This window comes from Dendropsophus ebraccatus, chromosome 10 (assembly GCF_027789765.1).
Source record: "Dendropsophus ebraccatus isolate aDenEbr1 chromosome 10, aDenEbr1.pat, whole genome shotgun sequence".
NCBI classification, from domain to species: domain Eukaryota; kingdom Metazoa; phylum Chordata; class Amphibia; order Anura; family Hylidae; genus Dendropsophus; species Dendropsophus ebraccatus.
The window spans coordinates 72423613-72437996 of NC_091463.1; positions in this window are offsets into that span (position 1 = coordinate 72423613).

The following is a 14384-nucleotide window of genomic DNA, read 5'->3' on the forward strand; positions in this document are numbered from 1 at the left end:
CTTAACACTCTTCGCCCCGTTTCAGTCCTGTCTGCTTTCCCACTGCATTTTCTGTGTGGATAATAACAGGACAAGAGAATAGAGATGAGTGAATTGCTGATCTCAACGAACCGAAGCGTTTCGTTTGTTCAGTGTTCCGCTCATCAAGCCTGCTGGCTTTCAGTGCTTCTCCACTCCCTGCCACTCCTCCCAGGATGCTGGGAAAAGCTGGATCCAGTCCTGGGAAAGTTTTCCCAGTTTCCCAGGATTGGATCCATCTTTTCCCCGGCACCCAGGGTGGAGCAGCAGGGAGCGGAGCACTGATGAAAGCCGGCGGGCTAGATGAGTGAAGCGCTGATCAAATGAAGCGATTTAAAAGGTCAGTTTACACGGCATTATTTCTTTCTCTACCTATTTAGATTTTTCAACGCTTATTTAAACCTGCTCCACCCGTTCCTTCTTGCATGAGCATTGTTAGTTCCTTATGTTCCTCGGCAAAGGTGTTGTTCCTGTTTCTGCTATTCCATGTCTCCTGATCTGTTCCTGTTCCTCAGACTACAGTTGTCTGCCTGACCCCTTCTGTACTGCTTGTCTCTTCTCTTGCCAACTTTAACTGTTTCATTGTTTGACTTGCATCTGACCCGCCTTGACCCTTTGCCTGTTTTGGCTTTGCCTCTGTTTCATCCCTGGTACCATTCTGATTTCTCCTGTTAATGACCCAGCCTGCTATGTCTTTACTGCCAGATTGTACTGTGCTTCACACCGGCGCTGTCTAGTTCTCAGGACCAGCACCGTCTTGTTACCTGGACTACCCACACCGGGACCATGCTTGTGCACTGACCTGTTGTCATCTCACAGCAGAAGTCCATTTTTTCTATTCTGTAAGGAGGAAAAGTGTGAACACCTAAAGAGTACCTATTACCAATTCCTAATACTGTATGCTGAGCAGCCCAGATGTAAGCGACAATACTGTGTTCATCACAGCTTCTGAGATTAATGTTCAATGCTACTGAATATTTCTTATTAATGGATCAAAAATTTGCAGTTACCCACCCATCAAAGATTCACAATCTAGGACAAGACATTACAACAGTGTTTATAATAAATGGTAGCCGTGAATGTTTTCAAGCTGGTGCAGATTATTGTCACTGAAAATGCGGCTAATGTGTTCGTATTTGTACTTGCATAGATCTGTATATATATATATATATATATATATATATATATATATATATATATATATACACTACCATTCAAAAGAAAAATGAAAAGTCACACTTATTCACCACCATACGTTGTGAAATATATAGAAAATAGAGTCAAGACATTGACAAGGTTAGAAATAATGATTTGTATATGAAATAACATTGTTTTTACATCAAACTTTGCTTTCGTCAAAGAATCCACCTTTTGCAGCAATTCCAGCATTGCACACCTTTGGCATTCTAGCTATTAATCTGCTGAGGTAAGCTGGAGAAATTGCACCCCACGCTTCTAGAAGCAGCTCCCACAAGTTGGATTGGTTGGATGGGCACTTCTGGCGTACCATACGGTCAAGCTGCTCCCACAACAGCTCAATGGGGTTCAGATCTGGTGACTGCGCTGGCCACTCCATTACCTATGATAGGATACCAGCTGCCTGCTTCTGCTGTAAATAGTTCTTGCACAATTTGGAGGTGTGTTTAGGGTCATTGTCCTGTTGTAGGATGAAATTGGCTCCAATCAAGAGCTGTCCACTGGGTATGGCATGGCGTTGCAAAATTGAGTGATAGCCTTCCTTATTCAGAATCCCTTTTATCCTGTACAAATCTCCCACCTTACCAGCACCAAAGCAACCCCAGACCATCACATTACCTCCACCATGCTTAACAGATGGCATCAGGCATTCTTCCAGCATCTTTTCATTTGTTCTGCGTCTCACAAACGTTCTTCTTTGTGATCCAAACACCTCAAACTTGGATTCATCCGTCCACAACACTTTTTTCCAGTCTTTCTCTGTCCAATGTCTGTGTTCTTTTGCCCATCTTAATCTTTTTCTTTTATTGGCCAGTCTCAGATATGGCTTTTTCTTTGCCACTCTGCCCTGAAGCCCAAAAATCCCGCAGCCGCCTCTTCACTGTAGATGTTGACACTGGTGTTTTGCGGGTACTATTTAATGAAAATGCTAGTTGGGGACCTGTGAGGCGTCTGTTTCTCAAACTAGAGACTCTAATGTGCTTATCTTCTTGCTTTGTTGTGCAACACGGCCTCCCACTTCTTTTTCTACTCTGGTTAGAGCCTGTTTGTGCTGTCCTCTGAAGGGAGTAGTACACACCGTTGTAGAAAATCTTCAATTTCTTAGCAATTTTCCGCATGGAATAGCCTTCATTTCTAAGAACAAGAATAGACTGTCGAGTTTCAGTTGAAAGTTCTCTTTTTCTGGCCATTTTGAGCGTTTAATTGACCCCACAAATGTGATGCTCCAGAAACACAATCTGCTCAAAGGAAGGTCAGTTTTGTAGCTTCTGTAACAAGCTAAACTGTTTTCAGATGTGTGAACATGATTGCACAAGGGTTTTCTAATCATCCATTAGCCTTCTGAGCCAATGAGCAAACACATTGTACCATTAGAACACTGGAGTGATAGTTGCTGGAAATGGGCCTCTATACACCTATGTAGATATTGCACCAAAAACCAGACATTTGCAGTTAGAATAGTCAATTACCACATTAGCAATGTATAGAGTGTATTTGTTTAAAGTTAGGACTAGTGTAAAGTTATCTTCATTGAAAAGTACAGTGCTTTTCCTTCAAAAATAAGGACATTTCAATGTGACCCCAAACTTTTGAACGATAGTGTGTGTGTATGTATATATATATATATATATATATATATATATATATATATATACAGCTTTGGCTTCTCAGCTTGTCTGCAATTTTTTTTTTTTCTTTTTAATTATTCAAAAGAACAACAAAACTGGAAAACTTACTCTGCATGTTAACAAGAGCTGTGAGGAATACTCTTTTAGGGGCACAATCAGCCTTAGTGTAGGGGCCTGTGGGTTCCTTGCCTTAAAGGGGAAGTCCAGTTTAGAAATATTTAACCCTCTTCAATCCCCATCCATAATTTAAGCTTGTTTCTATTACATGAATTGGGCCATTTGTCTGCAGCACATTCTTACAGCTTGGAAATCTTTATTTCCTGGTCCACTCTGTCTCCACTTTTCTGTCCTCCCCCTCCCTTCTAAGAGTAAAGTCACATGATCTCTGTCTCTTCTTTTGCCAGGAGGGCTGTAATACCTCATCTGTAACCCCACCCACCACTGACCACACAAAGATCATCTGGCCAAGGACAAGGAAACAGCATCCCCTCTTGAGTAATGTAGGGGAAAGGAGACAGTGTTGTTTAATCTCTCTTTCTTTCTCTAATCTATACATGTTGATAGATGCTGTGTTTACTGTGCAGCAAATGAAGAAGCTGATGGAGCCAGTGGTGGGTAGATACTACAAGACAGGGGTCAGGGGCGTAGCTAATGTCTCCTGGGCCCTGGTGCGAGAGGCCAACTTGGGCCCCCCCCCTCCTTTCACGACCAAGTGATGCTATTGGTGTATATATATATATATATATATATACATACACACACACACCAAGACAGATATTACCAATAACACCAGCATATTGGAAGAAGAGTATTATCACCGTACATATTACCGCCATATTGTTACTGACCAAATCCTGTATACTGAGACCAATATTACCAGTAATACCTGCCACACCACAACCACTACCATCACCACCATATTGTTACTGACCAAATCCAGTATACTAAATCACCTCATCCAGTCATATAGAGGTGGCCCCAGCTCTACACAGGCTCTATACACCATATACATTACAGTGCAGTTATATCAGGTGACTCACAGGAGACGTCTTTTCTGATCGGAGTTCTTCCCTTTTCATCTTCTTCTCCATCTGCCCTGGGCCGTTATGAGAACTTCTCCGAGCCACGAATCCACAGAATCTGCCAGACAGACATATTAGTCTCCTCACTCTGGCACCATCCTCATCTATATACATACTGCACATTTGTATTGGCCCCTTTACACCCTCATTTAGTGTGACCCCCTAATAATATATGCCCCCCTCTGTGTATTCCCTCTCCCCCTATGTTGCCCCCCCCAAATAGATGGCCCCTCTCCCCCATGTTGCCCTCCTTATAGATGGCCCCCTCTCCCCCCACCCTCCCTTATAGATGGCCTCCTCTCCCCCCTCCATATAGATGGCCCCCTCTACCCCCTCCCTTATAGATGGCCCCCTCTCACCTCACCCTCCCTTATGGATGGCCCCCTCTCTCCTCACCCTCCCTTATGGATGGCCCCCTCTCCCCCCTCCTTGATAAATAGCCCCCTCTCCCCCCACCCTCCCTTATAGATGGCCCCCTCTCCCCCCTCCCTTTTAGATGGTCCCCTTCACCCCCCGTCCTCCCTTATAGATGGCCCCCTCTCTCCTCACCCTCCCTTATGGATGGCCCCCTCTCCCCCCTCCTTGATAGATGGCCCCCTCTCCCCCCACCCTCCCTTATAGATGGCCCCCTCTCCCCCCACCCTCCCTTATAGATGGCCCCCTCTCCCCCCACCCTCCCTTATAGATGGCCCCCTCTCCCCCCATCCTCCCTTATAGATGGCCCCCTCTCCCCCCCTCCCTTATAGATGGCCCCTTTCCCCCTCTCCCTTATAGATGGTCCCCTTCACCCCTCTCCCTTATAGATGGTCCCTTTCACCCCCCCCTCCCTTATAGATGGTCCCCTTCACCCCCCCTCCCTTATAGATGGTCCCCTTCACCCCCCCTCCCGTATAGATGGTCCCCTTCACCCCCCCCCCCCTCATCCCTTATAGATGGTCCCCTTCACCCCCCCCTCCTCCTCCCTTATAGATGGTCCCCTCCTCCTCCCTTATAGATGGTCCCCTTCACCCCCCCTCCTCCCTTATAGATGGTCCCCTTCACCCCCCCTCCTCCCTTATAGATGGTCCCCTTCACCCCCCCCTCCTCCCTTATAGATGGTCCCCTTCACCCCCCCCTCCTCCCTTATAGATGGTCCCCTTCACCCCCCCCCCTCCTCCCTTATAGATGGTCCCCTTCAACCCCCCTCCTCCCTTATAGATGGTCCCCTTCACCCCCCCTCCTCCCTTATAGATGGTCCCCTTCACCCCCCCCCTCCTCCCTTATAGATGGTCCCCTTCACCCCCCCTCCTCCCTTATAGATGGTCCCCTTCACCCCCCCCCTCCTCCCTTATAGATGGTCCCCTTTCCCCCCACCCTCATAGATGCCCCCCTCTTTCCCCCCACCCTGCAGGCTGATAAAAAACAAAACTTAACTCACCTGACTACGCGCTCCCACGTTGATCCTCACTCCTTCGGTCTGTCCCCGGCTGCTGCGCAGCTGCCGGGGGTGTCGCGTCTTATCTCCGGCAGCGCGCGCATCCCAGAGCTCCCTGCGCGCCGGAACCGGAAGTCAGGGCCCAAGGCGCGCAGGGATAAGACGCGACACCCCCGGCAGCCGCGCAGCAGCCGGGGGAAGACGGAGTCGGACTCTTGTGACCGCAAGCAAAACAATACTTGCGGTCACAAGAGTGATTGATCGGGAGGGGTCAGTACCTGGCAGTTGCATAAATGGCCCCTAAGCTGAAAATCCTCAGGATGTGGAGAATGTAAAATACCACGAAGCAATGTGTGACAATAAACATGAAATGACAGTTTTTTGTTTTTTTTTTCCAGAAAAATATTGCTGTTTTCTGTTGGCAAATAAGTCGAGCACATAAATTTTTTACATTTTCTAATGCACAACCATAAACGCTAAATAATACATTAGTACAAATATTCCATTAAATGGCAACTAATGAATGAAAAGAGTGCAGCTCATTGAGAGATGGAACACAAAGTAATACATTAAGTAAGCAGCATTTCTGAAAGCGTAAAAAGCCCTAGAGAATAACTAACAACCTGCTAGAAAGGACTTTATTTATAGTGATTGTGAATGTCCACATTTGTATTACGTCTGTACCTTTGCTGATGTGTAGTGCAAACTCTTATAGTTACATAAAAATATGTAAACAGGGCAACATTTTATCAGAATGCTAAGCTCATAAAAAGTAGTATGTACAGCATAAAAAAACAATAAGCATAACTTGCCAATTAGGGAAGATACACTGAAAAATTTGTGAACAATTAGAGAACGGTTAACAATTTGTGAGTCACTTGATCGTTACCTGCATACACATGGAACAATTCCTCAAATCCAAACCATATAACAACGCTCAAATCCAAACCATATAATGATTTTTTTGCACGATAATCTTTGCATGTAATAAAGCCCTTATTTTAAAGGATGATGATAAGGTGTGTAACATTTCCCTCTCCATAGATAGTACAGTGTATACAAGCAAGGTCAAAAAATAAAGTCTACTTTTCTCAGGTGGTTAGGGGTGTGGTGGTATCAGAAAGCACCAATGGGGGGGCCATTAGTATTTGCTATGTGCCCCTTCTCTTTATGTTTGCCCCATGACTGGCAAAGCAATAGTTTGCCATTGTAATAGACAACAATAATTCTTGCAATAAAGCACTTGTATATCAGGAACAAGTAGGGTCAAATGGCCCACTAGAAGATCACAGCATTCTGCCGGGGTGAACATTTTAACAGGATTTTGACCCAACTACAACTGGGTTCATAGAATCCAACTGTATAACAACAGTTGTGATCTATATAGTTAAAGGGTAGTCATTCAGAATTGCCAGGATTTAGGTGCTCTGGTTTGATATTTTTGGTAATGAGTACCCATGCACTTTAGATAAAGGTCGGTCAAACCTTGAGATTTCGGCAGGTTCAGACCACTGTGTAATGTGTAAGGGGGCTTCCCTATTCCCTCCCGAAAGATGATGTTGAGGTAAAGAAAGGTTGGGCACGTTGGACTTTAACAGCCTGCTCTTATGGTTTTGGGAGAGGAAGGTCCCTGCCAGAGCTTTTTGGTTGTAGCTTACTCCCCTTTTCAAAGAGGACATATCTATATCCAAGATGGCTCCGGCCAGGAAACTACATTTCCCATCATGCAGTGCTCCCAGATTGCTGCTTGCTGAGACCTGCAGTTCTACAGAAGCTCTGTGACTTGTTGTGTAGAACTGAAGGTCCTTGTGATATGTTGTGTAGAACTAAAAGTCCCAGAAAGCTGCTATCCCTCCACATCAGAAGCTTGGTGACCTGGGGCCCCATGGAGGCGGGGAACGCAGGCCGGCTGGGGGGGGGGGAGTCATACCGGCAGAGTAATTTATGTATGGGGGGGGTTGCCAGCAGATTAACATAACATATGTATGCTCTCGGGAGGGGACGGGTAGCAGGGCAATGGAGCGAGAGGGGCCAGCTGTGTGTTTCTGGGGCAGAAGGGGGGGGGGAGAGGGGTGCTAGCTGAGTAACAGCTGTCATCCCTCTCTTCAGTGGGCAGGGTTATAATTGCTAACCCTGCCCATTGAAGAGATGGAGGACATGTGATCCCCGACACAGAGGGTGGGGGGCAGGAGCAGGGAGCAGGGAGCAGTGAGTTTTGATGATTTTATGCATTGAGAGGGAGTGAGTGTGCGGTGTACTGTAATATACTGAGGGATTGTTGCTGGGTGGTGTAGTGCAACCTTAAGGCTCACCTTCTGTAAGCTTCCTGTCACTGTGGGGTCCGAGGGTGCCGAGGCCCTTCTCCTCTCAGCATATACACAGGGGAATATCTTTAATAAAAGTCTTTACACAGTAGGGCTATGTTCACACTACGTAAAAGTACGGGCGTTGTTGCCATCGGCAACAACGGTCGTACTTTATGTAGTGTGGAACATTGCTTACATTTCTATTGGATCCCGGCCGGAGCGTATACACATCGTATACACATCCCGTGTGGCGCCGCAAATAACTGACATGTCAGTTTTCTGCGGAAGCAATTCAATGAATTGCGGCCGTAGGAAACCCTGTCAGTTCACACAATGAAGAGAACGGCTCCGGCCGCTTGCTTCATTGTGTGCTGTGGGAGGCTCTGATGCGAGCGCGCGCTGATGAACCCTGTGGCCAAAAAGATCATCCGGCAAGTACTTAAGTACTGGCCGGGATGATCTGGGCAGAGACCAGCCGGATCACGGAACGGCCAGTCTCATACGTTCCGTCTCAAACGACCGGAACGGCCGGTCTCATACGTAGTGTGAACATAGCCTAGTGATGCAAGTATATGGAAAATTTACTTGAAGAATAACTTTGTACAATCCAATGCATGGGCATCTGATGATGAGTATATGTTGGCTTGATCCTTGAGTCCTTAGCTTCAGGGGGGCTTACCTTGGTTACTATAACTTGGACTTGGTAGATAGATAGGATTACAAGAATAGAGTACACAGACCTGTTCCAGGGACTTTGCGTTTTCCAGCCTTTATAAGGTACGTGTGAATAGATACTGAGAAGACTTGAAAGAAATGACGCTGTTAATGCTCACTAGCAAGTAGGAGGAAACGCATGAACACACTGACTTGAGAGTCAGAAAGATATGGACGGTGAATGGGAGACCCTCTATCACTTCACCAATCCGACAGCAGGCACTAATAAATACAGAGAATGTCCTACTGAGACTTTGAGGACACGTATTAGTCCTTATGGCTGACTGGAAACAGGTCAGGAGACTGAACCTCAAGCCTGACAGGATTACTGGGGTGATGCAGGTGAAACCAGACCATAAACTGTCAACTGTCAAGACCCGCACAGCCCTCTGGGTAGAAGGTGGGTGGAGCCAGCTTTCCCTTGGCCAATCACTAGAGTCTGATGGGTTGCAGGGGAGGAGCACTGATCAAGCTCAACACTAGTTTACAAACATATAAATTGACCAATCAATATTCTCCTAGTGGTTTGCTATGGAAACTGTAATAACACTTGTACTAATAGAGGTCAATACACAACAGCATATCAAACAAATACAACACAGAAAACAATGCTCATTTAATACATTACCACAAGAGAGGCCAGGAAAAGATACAAACACATAGGCCCCAATACAGACAGTCCAAGGTTGCCAATGGCAACAATATACCTCCAGACGCCTGACAATATATACTGAACTGGGCCATTACAAGTGCACCTAGAAAACAGCAAAACTGTACAGAATCCATAAAGAAGAAAAGCTTAGGGGTGGGCAATTTATTAAAGCAAATGATTTTTTTGGGGGGAATACCCCTTTAATGTCTACAGGGCTGGCAGTTATTAATAACGTATGGACACCTTAAAACTATTGTCACTTTGTAACACATATCTATCCAGAATTGACTCTGTATAATATCTCAGAATACCCACTTAGGGGCACAGTCAGTGTAAGTTTAGTAAGAGGGGCCAACAGGTCCCCTGCCTAAAGGGTACAGTCAGACGGGGTTTGCTGCAACCTCTATAGCTATGGCCCTTCATGTATTACTCATTGTAGAAAGATTGCGTATATGAACTAGGTAGTTGTAGATTAGTTGCGTCTTCATTATGAACTGCCAACCGTGATGAACATTATTTTTTATCTGTTTTGTTTCAATATGGTTCCTAATATACCGTTCAGTATATTTTATGTAGCCAATTACAGATAGTGCTGGAGACGCAAAGGACAAATGGGAAGAATAAAATAAGAATTTGCTATAAAGACAAAAAATGGGAAGTCAGGTTCTACCAAAATGTGTTTTTATAGTCATCCGAGATTTACATAAGAAAACAGATGTGAGCACAGTTGTGTCTTAATATGCGGCTATAAAGCAGGATTCAAATCACTCCCTTTAACTTGTTAAATGAGGACACTTATTTCCTGAAAATTCAGGATTCTATAAAGCTGGGCTGGATCTGAATTTTAAGAGCACAATGTATTTTACTTTTAGAGGTATGGGGATATTTTATCAAGTGGTTAATAAAAATGATACCCTGGAGAGAATAACTACTGCTTAACCCTTTGAGGACCAGGCCCAAAATGACCCAGTGGACCGCGCAAATTTTGATCTTAGTGTTTCCGTTTTTCCCTCCTCCCCTTCTAAGAGCTCCAGCACTTTCAGTTTTTTATCTACAGGCCATGTAAGGGCTTATTTGTTACAGGAATAGTTGTACTTTGTAATGGCGTCATTCATTTTACCATAACATGTATGATGGAATCCCAAATATATTATTTATGAAGATATAAATTGGTGAAATCGCAAAAAAGAATGCAATATGGTAACGTTTGGGGGGTTCCTGTGTCTACGTAATGCACTATATGGTAACAGCGACATGATACAATTATTCTATAGGTCAGTCTGAACACAACCATATGCAGGTTACACAGATTCTCTAATGTTATATATTTTTTTTAAATGAAATCCTTTTTTTTGGCAATTAATTATAAATAAAATGGGACTATTGTGACGCTTATAACGTTTTTATTTTTTCACCTACGGGGCTGTATGGGGTGTCATTTTTTCCGCCATGATCTCTAGTTTTTATTAATACCATATTTGTGAAGATCGGACGTTTTGATCACTTTTTATTAATTTTTTTATATATATAATGTAACATAAAATCGGTAATCCGCGCACTTTTTTCCCTCTTTTCGTGTACGCCGTTTACCATTCGCAATGACGCTTGTTATATTTTAATAGATCGGACAATTACGCACGCTACGGTATATTATATGTTTATCTATTTATTTATTTTTATATGTTTTATTTATATAATGGGAAAGGGGGGTGATTTCAACTTTTATTGGAGGAGGGGTTTTGGGGTTGTGTGTTAGTGTTTTTAACTTTTTTTTTTTTACACATTTGAAGTCCCTTTGGGGGACTTGTACATACATTAGTCTGATTTCTACACTGATGAATGCTATGCCATAGGCATAGCATTGATCAGTGTTATCGGCGATCTGCTCATTGAGCCTGACTGTGCAGGCTTAGAGTAGCAGATCGCCGATCGGACCGCATGGACCGCATGCAGTCCGTTTTACCGATCGGGACCCCCGCAGTCACACTGCGGGGGTCCCGATCGGTAAGTGACAGGGGACTCCCCCTGTCACTTACACTTAAACGCCGCGGTCGCGCCGCGATCGCGGCGTTTAAGGGGTTAATGACACGCGGCAGCGCGATCGCTGCAGCGTGTCATTACCGGTGAGGTCCCGGCTGCTCACTGCAGCCGGCCCCCACCTGCTATGAAGCGCGCTCCGCTCCGGAGCACGCTTCATAGCGGGAGAAACACCCAGGGCGTACAGTTACGCCCTAGGTCGTCTGGGGACAGACTTCCATGGCGTAATGAATTTTTTTTTTTTTTTTGCAGAAATCAATAGTCCAGGCGATTTTAAGAAACTTTGTAATTGGGTTTATTAGGCAAATATGCCATTATCTGCATTTAAAAAGACTTTTCTCAGCCCCCCCCCCCCTCTCCTTTCTGTCATCCACTGCAAAATATCAGGAAATTGTGACTTGTTGCATCAGACATACCCAGTCTGTTCTATAGAGAGGGGAGGAGGGAGGAGGGAGTTAGCAGGCAGCAGAGAACTGAGAACAAAGGATTACACAAACACAGAGCTGGGTGAACGCTGTAATCAGAGCTCAGAGAGGTCAGTGCTGACTGTCAGAGGAGATAGCCGGTGATGTTTCTGTAGATTAACTCTTTGTTTTCCTGTTTTGGTGTTTTATTTCCCTCTCTTCATAGGAGAACAATTAAGACAGGGGGGGGGGGAGCTTATAGTAAGCTAAGAGACACACAGCCTATGGGCAAAAGGGGCAGGGGTTGTGGCCCCTAAACATTTGCCATTTTCTAACTCTGGATTATTGCCTTAATTTGTTAAATTGGTTGTTTGGCATTTTTAATAGTGGACAGTTCAGGGCTAAAAAAAAAAAAAAAAGAAAAAAAAAAACCTACTCACCGGCAGTGCTCCCCTGCTGCTGCTGCTGCTGCTGCCATTCTGACTGTTCCTAGTCCCCACTGCTTTGCATTTCCTGGTCTTCTCTTGATGCATGGAAGTCCACATTCAGCCAATCACTGCTTTTGGTGGGCCACCAATGGTTCTTGCTTTCTCAGGTTGGGCATGTGCTGATTGCAACATTTCTTATAACCTATGTCAGTCTCCGCTGTAATTTTTCACTCAAGAAGGTGGTGTCTGCACATAGTAACTGTCTCAGGGAATGTAGAGTAAGCACTCTGCTTTTCTTATTGAACAGTTGTCAGTTATGTCTCTCTGCCTGTCCTCCTCCTCGGGAGGGGTAAGCAAACAGGTTAGGCAATGATTTTCCATCAGGTCTGACCCCTATCACCACCAACATCATGTGTTGTGGTCATTCAGGAGAGCCCCATACACCTTATATTGGTGTTTAAGAGGGTTTAATTCTCTGCTCCTACAATGAGTGGGTCATCACTGTGAAAGGGGTTGACCAGTGTTAGAAAAACACGGCTACTTTCTTCTAGTGACAACACAATTCTTGTCTACAGTTCAGGTGCAGTTTGCAATTAAGCTCCATTCACTTCAATGGAACTGAGTTAAAAAGCCTGCATCCAAACTGGAGACAAGAGTTGTGTTATCTCTGGAAGACAGTGGCCATGTTTTTCTAACACTAGATAACCCATTTAAAGTCTCACTGTCGTTATAACTTCAAAATCTAAATCAACAGTAGATGTGATATAAAGCAAGTTTGCAATATACATTCTTTTTTTTTTTTTGTTCTTATTATGCTGTAAAACAAAGCTGAACTTACCAGAAATCCAGGTCCAGATTTTTTGACTTGTGCTGGTTGAAAAAAGAGACTAAACATAGGAATTCTGGTCAGTACAGAGAGTCACGGCTTATTGTGTCCATCAATCACATGACTGCCTTCTCTCTGTGAGCGCTCAGCGATACACAAGACTTCCTGTTCTCTGACTGTTTTTTAAGAAAACAAAAGAGTCAGAAAACAGGAAGTGCCATGTTTTCCATGATAACTAAAAAATAAATAATAAATGTAAATTACAAACTTGCTTTACATCACATCTACTGATGATTTAGATTTTAAAAGTTAGCAGTGTCACTTTAAGGTGTCTATATGACCAAGTTTTTGTGTGCGCTAAAAATAAAAAATTGGATTTGTTTTGATCCGTTTTTCGATCTTTTTTTAATAATGGAAGTAAATGGAAAAATGGATGCACACAAATACATATTGTCCATTAAATGTATCTGTTAGACAGCAAAAATGTGTGTGTGTGAGCTAAGCCTAAGGTGTGATGAATTACACTGTTCAATTCCCTTTGTCCCTATTTTAAATAAAGCCTGTATTTGTATGGTGAAGACTGGAGGTACCAGATACCAGGACAGGCATAGAAGGTGTACGGCCATCTTAAAGAAGGGAGTTGTGAGAGAATGTTTTAAGGTGGCCATATTTTCTATAATGTTCTCCCTATTGTGTTTTCTACCTTGTTCTCCCAGAACAATAGGGTTAGACGTTAAAATTTTCCTTCTCTCCACCAACATCATCTCTCTGAGGAGTCAAAATGAGGTGAGGTGGGAAAAAAAACTAAATGGTCAAACACCAAAAAGTCAAGCTTTCCTACATCAGCCAATCAGATCTCAGCTTCCATATCTATACGAGCACTGTGATTGTTATTTTTAACAGTTTTGCTGTTATGCAGTTTTTCTTTATCCCCCCTGTGTGAACAGAGCCTGAGGAATCTATAATGAAGTTATCATAATATCATCATAATAATAAGCTTGGTCTGGGATCCATCGGTGGTACAAACTTAAGCAGATTAACTATGATCCTACTAAAATAATAAAGGGTATATGTAAAAATGTAACATTATGACAATTCATCAGCAAAGGCGAAGCGGCCTGTGAGATGATTTACATAACCATTAGGGCTACTGGAGTTTGAATATAAAATATAAATGTGGTCAAGGATCAAGGATTTTACATAAGTTGGGACGAGAAGCAAGCAGCAGAACTGTCTGCATAATCCACTTTCTGCTTGGGCTTGATGTGTTTATGTATCACTGTTTAATTACCGAGACCCAAGTGATTACATCAGAAATATTTATGTGCGGCATAGTCGTCTAATCCCTTATTAACAACCCGCTCTCCATCATATAAACAGGGAGGAGCGGCTGCAGAGCTGCGCTCTATACTACTATAAGCCGAGCATCACAAATCTAACTGCAACCCATGATTGATAACAGGGATCAGGAGAAGGAAACCAAATTAATTAATTTCCCGAAAGAGTTATCATTTTATTGAGTCACTGCGGTGGATAAATGAAGCACAGTATGCCGTACAAACAGTAGATGTTGGGGCATAAGAAGTGTTTCCGCTCTTTTCACACTGGACACATTTCCCATTTACAATTTATTTCTGGAAAATTCCTGGGTTGTCAAACTGTTTGGGTTTGGCAACAT